Source organism: Lampetra planeri, chromosome 75, assembly GCF_965212315.1.
Source record: "Lampetra planeri chromosome 75, kcLamPlan1.2.h2, whole genome shotgun sequence".
NCBI classification, from domain to species: Eukaryota; Metazoa; Chordata; class Hyperoartia; order Petromyzontiformes; family Petromyzontidae; genus Lampetra; species Lampetra planeri.
In genome coordinates, this window is record NC_136180.1 from 521,057 (window position 1) to 528,678 (window position 7,622).

At 53.7% G+C, this 7,622-nt stretch overlaps 1 long non-coding RNA gene across 1 annotated transcript; it reads right to left on the bottom strand.

Annotated features, from left to right (window-relative positions):
- Positions 1-6,199: 6,199 nt before the first annotated feature.
- LOC144737912 (uncharacterized) lies at positions 6,200-7,482 on the bottom strand. The gene is made up of 3 exons (XR_013589109.1): positions 7,370-7,482; positions 6,919-7,189; positions 6,200-6,729 (listed from the first exon to the last, which is right to left on the bottom strand). It is a non-coding gene; the product is annotated as an uncharacterized LOC144737912 (long non-coding RNA).
- Between the last annotated feature and the right edge of the window lie 140 nt (positions 7,483-7,622).

A 7,622-nucleotide genomic window follows, 5' to 3' on the forward strand; every position in this document is an offset into this window, starting at 1 on the left:
CACCAACGTCCCCCAGAGAGTGGACCAACTAGAAGTGCAATCGACACGGTCCCAACTCAAATAGACGATAATGATAATGGTGCGCGAGTGACCCCCACGCAGATGCCGACAACAACACCCAGAGGACTTCAGCTGTGCGTTCCCGGGCCTGGACGATGAGCAGCTGTGGCAGGCCCAGCAGCGGGACCTGGCGGCGGTGGAGGCGGCCCTGCGGGAGGAAGAGGCCGCACTGCAGGGACCCTGGAGTGGTTTGTGCACCCGGTTGTGTGTAAAGAACGGGGTGATGCGGGAACTAACCGAAGCCGGGCAGCCGGGGTGCATCTGTGTTTCCACCCAGGTGTGGCCCCAAGCTGCTATGGTTGGTGCACGACCACCCGCTCGGGGGCCATGACGGGGAACGGCGCACTCGGGAGACCCTGCGTCGCCAGTATCTCTGGCCCAAACTGGCACAAGACGTGGCCACCTGGGTACAGGGCTGCCGCGCTTGTCAGCAGTGTGGGCAGAAACCGGCACCCCTTAGGCCATTCCGCGTCAGCTGGGCGAACCAGCTAGTTGTGGTCGACCTGCAGGGTCCATTCCCGCGATCCCACCAAGTTGACTGGTATATTCTCCTAGTAGTGGAGTATTTCACGCTCTATCCAGTAGCAGTGGCCATCCCTGACAAGACGGCCTTTGCGGTCGCCCGGGCATTTGTGGAGCATTACGTACTTAAACATGGGATCCCCGAACGAGTCATTACTGACCAGGGTAGTGAGTTCGAGGCAGAGCTATTTCAGGCACTGTGCCGGGATTACAGAATCCAGAAGGACCGTACCACAGCGTACCACCCCCAGGCGAATGGTATGGTGGAGCGCATGAACCAGACCTTAGCCGGGAAGCTCAAACGCATGGCGGCCGCCAATCAGCAGGATTGGGACAAACACCTCCCCTATGTTCTGTTCGCCTACACCACCACGGTGCACACCTCCACTGGGCAGACCCCCTTCCTAATGATGTTTGGTCGGGAGTCTCGCCTGCCGGCAGATCTGCTGTTCGGCGTTCCCCCACCACAACCGGAGGAAGGGAGTCAGCCCGTGGAGGACCTGATGGGGACTCTGCGAGGGGCCCGTGGCCGAGCCTACCAACAGGGGGAGGCCGCACATCAGCGGCAAGAGCAGGGTGCCTGGCCCCGTGTGAAGCCCCCCTTCTACTCGGCGGGCTCTAAGGTATGGCTGCACACCCCGCGCGTAGGGGCCGGACAGGTGGTGGAAGCTGACCACCTACTGCCGCAGACCCTGGACCGTGGTGTGGCAGATCTCCCCCTGGACGGTACTAATCCAGGGCGGGGAGAGGGGCCGAGAGACGGTGGTCAATGTCCGCCAACTAAAACCGTGGAGGGTGGCCCCGGCAGGAGAGGCACCTGCCCTTAAGCAGAGGTCGCAAACGGGTTTTGATTCCTTACCCGTACCCGTACCCGGCCGCACCAGGATCTCAAACGAGTACCCGTACCCTACCCGTATATATGGCCGCCGTTGTTTACGCGGCTTTTCGCGCGCGTGCGTGGAAAACGCGCGCCTGCAGCGCCGCGCGAGTAATTAAGGCTGGGGCGGGGTGCGCCAAATTCACTGACCGTCGTTTACACATCAATATTGATACCGCCGCCGTTTCTGTTGATTAGCACGGCCTTTGTGCAAAACACGCGCCTGCAGGGGCGTGCACGTGTACTACTAGAGACAGCCTTCTTTAGGGCCTGGTCTCACCGGTGTCAGACCAGAGAACGTCTAAAGGTGAACAAGGACAATGCCACTTTTAGGGCATTTATAGCTCGGGGTGAGCAGCTACAACATGGGATACGTTTTCCCCCAGTATCAAAGTGTAATACGAGAGTTCACCGACGAGCGCCGATCAGTAGATAGGCTCCGCCGCTTGGACCATCACCCAATCAGAGGGACGGGCCGAGGTTAGGGGCGGAGCTCAAAAGGCTCGGGGGAAGTAACCAACTCGAAGGTTCGAGAGGGGGCGTGGCTCTAGGCGGGGATTGGTCACGTGGGCCAGGGGATGTAAGGGGACCGGAAGAGAGCTCGGGGTCAGTGTGTGGAGTCAGAGAGCGGGACCACGTCGCTCACCACCGGGACGCCAGTGGCCACGTGGCGGGCCGGAGGCTTCCTCCCAGCGCACCGCCTGTCAGCGGCGTGTGGGAGAGGGAGATTCTTAGGTTTTTTTTTCGGTAAAGTCACGTAGGTAAAAAATTTTAATTAATAAAATACAAATAAAATAAAAATCACGACGTTTCGGAGGCAACACAAGCTTCCGTCTTCAGGTGGAACCGTCACAGCACGATAGCTGTATCAAGTGAGAGAAATTCCAAGAAAACAGTCCTTGTATATACACTGGTTGAGGGTGGGAGGAGCCAAGGTGGGCCCTGAATTTTTTTTTTGAGGTTTAGGAGAGCGGGAGAGGTTGAGAGAGAGAGAGGAGATGCGAGTAACCACCAGCCGTGCGGAACGGAGTGCAGCCATGCCAGAGAGAGAGAGCGGCACTGTCCAGCTGTGGAAAGAAATAATCAAGACGAAGACACAAGCCCAGATCGTCGTCGCAAGTGGTTTATCTTTTTGGTTCTTTCGGTAAAGTCACGTAGAATGGAAATAATAAAATAATAAAAATAAAACATCATAAAATAATTCTCACGACGTTTCGGCCACAACGCAAGCAGCCGTCCTCAGGTGAAGAACAGGTCTGTCGAGAAGACAGAGTCTGAAGTGGTTTATTTCAAAAGTATGAAAAAAAAGAATAGGTTTGACCCTTTCTGGCAATAAAACAGGAGGTGTTACAGAGGTCGCAATCGGGTACCCGAAACCCGTACCCTACCCGATACCCGGCTACCCGTACCCGGCTGGGTACGGGTACCCGTTTGCGACCCTGGTGCGGCCGGGTACGGGTAGGCCGTGAGTCACTGGTGAGTCACCGTTTGTCACTCATTTCCCCAACGTCTTGTCTCTTCTCACAATTCAAGTTCCTAGAATCAACCCACCCACGCCTGCAACATGGCTTCATCCCAGAGGTCGCAATCGGGTACCCGATACACGGCCGGGTACAGGTAGCCAGGTATAGGGTAGGGTACGGGTACCAATTTGCGACCCTGGTGCGGCCGGGTACAGGTACGGTTGTAATGCGGGCGTAAACGGCCTCGCGGATATGACGTAACGGGGGGAGGAGTTAGGTCACGTGGGGGGAGAAGGGAAAGCTCGTCAGGGCGGGAACCGGAAGAGACGGGAGGAGAGTGTAAGAATAAAGACAGGAGGAGGCCACGCAGGGCAGAGGGTGGAGAGTGGCGTGATCGCCACAGGACGGGACTCGGCACCGTCGGCCAGCGGTGTCCGGGCACTGGGGAGACGGAGAGAAGCGGTGGGGCTGCAGAGAGAGCAGCCGAGAGACTGCATAGGGGCGGAGGGGCTGAGAGGAAAGCCAGCAGCGGAGCTGCATCGGGAGCCAGGAGAAAAGGCTACGTGAGCGACGGCAGCAGAAGGGCTGCCGAGCGGAAGGTGGAGAAGGCTCTGAGCGAGGGCCGTGTGGGGCAAAGTTGTAAGAACCCAAATAAAGGACAACGGAGACAGACACAGTGAAAGAGTCCTTTATTACACGGGTAAGGAATCAAAACCCGTTTGCGACCTCTGAGATGTTAAGATGTTCAAACACCAAATAGAAACCTTTTTCAATGAATGAAGTCGGCATTAATCACACGTACTTATGGTGAAGATGCAAACATGCTGATAATTGAACAGGACCCTGCGGGGTGGGCTGGTAGAAACGAATAACCAAAGAATATAAACATAATGTATTATTACACTTGTTAAGCCAGGAAAGCCCCACTGAGTCAAAAGGTTTTTGTAGGGTCCTGCCAAGTGTTTGCAGTAGGGGGCGATGTTGATACACGGACGGACGGACGGACGATATAATCTATTGGTGGTCTGGTCCACTTCGTTCCTACCAGTATAATTGGTTCTTTACCCTTCTATCTGGCAACAAAACTGACACCTTTTTACAAGGAGTCATGTTTGCATAGACCGCAATACCTGCAGTCATAATACAAACAAAAGAACATAACTCTGATAATGTGCACTGTCCTTAAAGTTGATTGATCCACACCCGAGACAGCTTTCCTTAGAGCCTAGTCTCATATGGGTTGGACCAGATGACGCCAAAAGGCGCACAACTCAAAGACAATGCCAGATAGAAGGGTAAAGAACCAATTATCATATTTTTTACTGGCAAATGAGGTTCCCATAATGCTGATAATTATATATGGCATTGGCTTTGAAACTGATTGGTTCACACCAGAGACAGCTGGGTGGATGTGTAATCAGAGCGCCATCTCCTGTATTGTGTGGGGTGCGGTGTGATATGCAGTGATGGGTTGTCTAGGGGAAGGAGTGCATCTATCTTCTTGGTTCTTTCGGTAAAGTCACGTAGAATGGAAACAATAAAAATAATAAAAATAAAGCATAATAAAATAATTCTCACGACGTTTCGGCTACAACGCAAGCAGCCATCTTCAGGTGAAGAATGAAACACTGCCAAGCTTGGAGCGTATATATAAGCTGGGTTGGAGGTGGAAGAAGAGCGCCTTGACAACATAATTTGCATATCAAGAGGAATTTAGTGTAAATGCGTTTGGTATTACCTTAGAGTCGCGGCATCTCTTCAGAAAGGTGAGAGACTCGATTATCTGAGCCTTCTTATCACGGAGCTTGTTGAAGGATCTTAAAGTTGTGTAGAATCCCACCCCGTAGTGGCGGTTAAATTTCGATTTAAAGCTTTCGTGACTGCAGGGATTCATCTTCTTGGTTCTTTCGGTAAAGTCACGTAGAATGGAAACAATAAAAATAGTAAAATAAAGTCTTCTTGGTTCTTTCGGTAAAGTCACGTAGAAGGGAAGTATTATTTTATTGTGTTTTATTTTTATTATTTTATTACTTCCCTTCTACGTGACTTTACCGAAAGAACCAAGAAGATGAATCCCTGCAGTCACGAAAGCTTTAAATCGAAATAAAATAAAGCATAATAAAACAATTCTCACGACGTTTCGGCCACAACGCAAGCAGCCGTCTAGGCCAAAGCTAAAAGGGCGGAGCCACCCGGGAAGCCTCTGGAACGCTCCAGAAGTTTCTATGAGGGGCGTGGTCAGAGGCAGGGTTTAGTCGCCGGGGAGCGAATATCAGCGGGGGTCGGAGCAAGGCGCTGGGTCGGTGTGTGAAGAATCAGGAGGAGCTTCTCGTCGCTGCTGCCCCGTCATCTCCATCGGCCACGTGGCAGCTCGATCTTCAGCCGTTCCCTAGCGTGCCATCAGCCAGCGGCGTGCTGGAGAGTGGGTGAGCGCCACGTGTCGTGGGCCATCGAAGTCGCTTGGGCGGCGTGTATCCGTAGTGCGAGTGTGAAGAGGCAGGAGACAAGCAACTGTACCGAAGATTTTCGATTGAAAGCTTCTTTCGTGACTGCAGGGATTCATCTTCTTGGTTCTTTCGGTAAAGTCACGTAGAAGGGAAATAATAAAATAGTAAATAAATAAATAAAACTGTTATTTTTTTATTTTTTTTATTTTATGATTTCCCTTCTACGTGACTTTGCCGAAAGAACCAAGAAGATGTACCGAAGATTCATTAAAGAAACGTTTCAACTTACACCATTGGAACCTCATTTGCCAGTAGAAAAATATGAGAAAAATTTGTACCCTTTTATCTGGCAACAAAACTGACACCTTTTTTTACGAGGAGTCATGTTTGCATAGACCACAATACCTGCAGTCATAATGCAAACAAAAAACATAACTCTGATAAGGACAGTGCATACATTATCAGAGTTATGTTTTTTGTTTGCATTATGACTGCAGGTATTGTGGTCTATGCAAACATGACTCCTCGTAAAAAAAGGTCTCAGTTTTGTTGCCAGATAAAAGGGTAAAAAAACTATTATCACGTTTCAACTTTTTATCGTGTCGGAGCCACTCATTACAGATGGATGGGTGGGTGAGTGAATGGGTGGTTCGGTGAGTAGGTGGGTGAGTGAGTGGGTTAAAGGGTAGGTGGGTTAGTGGGTGAGTGGGTGGGTGGGTGAATGGATTAATGGGTGGGTGGGTTAGTGAGTGGGTGGGTGGGCGGAGGAGTGACGCTCACAACAACGAGCAGAGCGCCGGTTGGATAAGGAAACAGAAAGTTGGCACAGTCGGGGGCACAGGTGGTGGTGCATTTGCCAGTCATCTCAATCAGTCAACCCATGGCACCTGCTGGGTCTGTCCGGTGACCTCCTCCTGCACCTAGCCGGGCACAGCAGTCAACCCATGGCACCTGCTGGGTCTGTCCCGTGACCTCCTCCTCCTGCACCTAGCCTGGCACAGCAGTCAACCCATGGCACCTGCAGGGTCTGTCCCGTGACCTCCTCATGCACCTAGCCTGGCACAGCAGTCAACCCATGGCACCTGCAGGGTCTGTCTCGTCACCTCCTCATGCACCTAGCCTGGCACAGTAGTCAACCCATGGCACCTGCAGGGTCTGTCCCGTGACCTCCTCATGCACCTAACCTGGCACAGCAGTCAACCCATGGCACCTGCTGGGTCTGTATCGTGACCTCATGCACCTAGCCTGGCACAGCAGTCAACCCATGGCACCTGCTGGGTCTGTCCCGTGACGTCCTCCTGCACCTAGCCTGGCACAGCAGTACAACCCATGGCACCTGCTGGGTCTGTCCCGTGACCTCCTCATGCACCTAACCTGGCACAGCAGTCAACCTATGGCACCTGCAGGGTCTGTCCCGTGACCTCCTCCTGCACCTAGCCTGGCACAGCAGTCAACCCATGGCACCTGCAGGGTCTGTCCCGTAACCTCCTCCTGCACCTAGCCTGGCACAGCAATCAACCCGTGGCACCTGCAGGGTCTGTCACGTGACCTCCTGCACCTAGCCTGGCACAGCAGCAGTCAACCCATGGCACCTGCTGGGTCTGTCCCGTGACCTCCTCCTCCTCCTGCACCTAGCCTGGCACAGCAGTCAACCCATGGCACCTGCAGGGTCTGTCCCGTGACCTCCTCATGCACCTAGCCTGGCACAGCAGTCAACCCATGGCATCTGCAGGGTCTGTCACGTGACCTCCTCCTCCTGCACCTAGCCTGGCACAGCAGTCAACCCATGGCACCTGCTGGGTCTGTCCCGTGACCTCCTCCTGCACCGAGCCTGGCACAGCAGTCAACCCATGGCACCTGCTGGGTCTGTCCCGTGACCTCATGCACCTAGCCTGGCACATCAGTCAACCCATGGCACCTGCTGGGTCTGTCCCGTGATCTCATGCACCTAGCCTGGCACAGCAGTCAACCCATGGCACCTGCTGGGTCTGTCCCGTGACCTCCTCCTGCACCTAGCCTGGCACAGCAGTCAACCCATGGCACCTGCAGGGTCTGTCCCGTGACTTCCTCCTCATGCACCTAGCCTGGCACAGCAGTACAACCCATGGCACCTGCTGGGTCTGTCACTCGGGGCAAGTGTGTGGGTGACGTCATCGCAAACTTGCCGAGAGACGTCACTCAGGGCGAGCGAGTGGCGGGTGGCGTGACGTCACTGAACCATTGCGAGTGACGTCATTCACGGCTCGCGTGTGC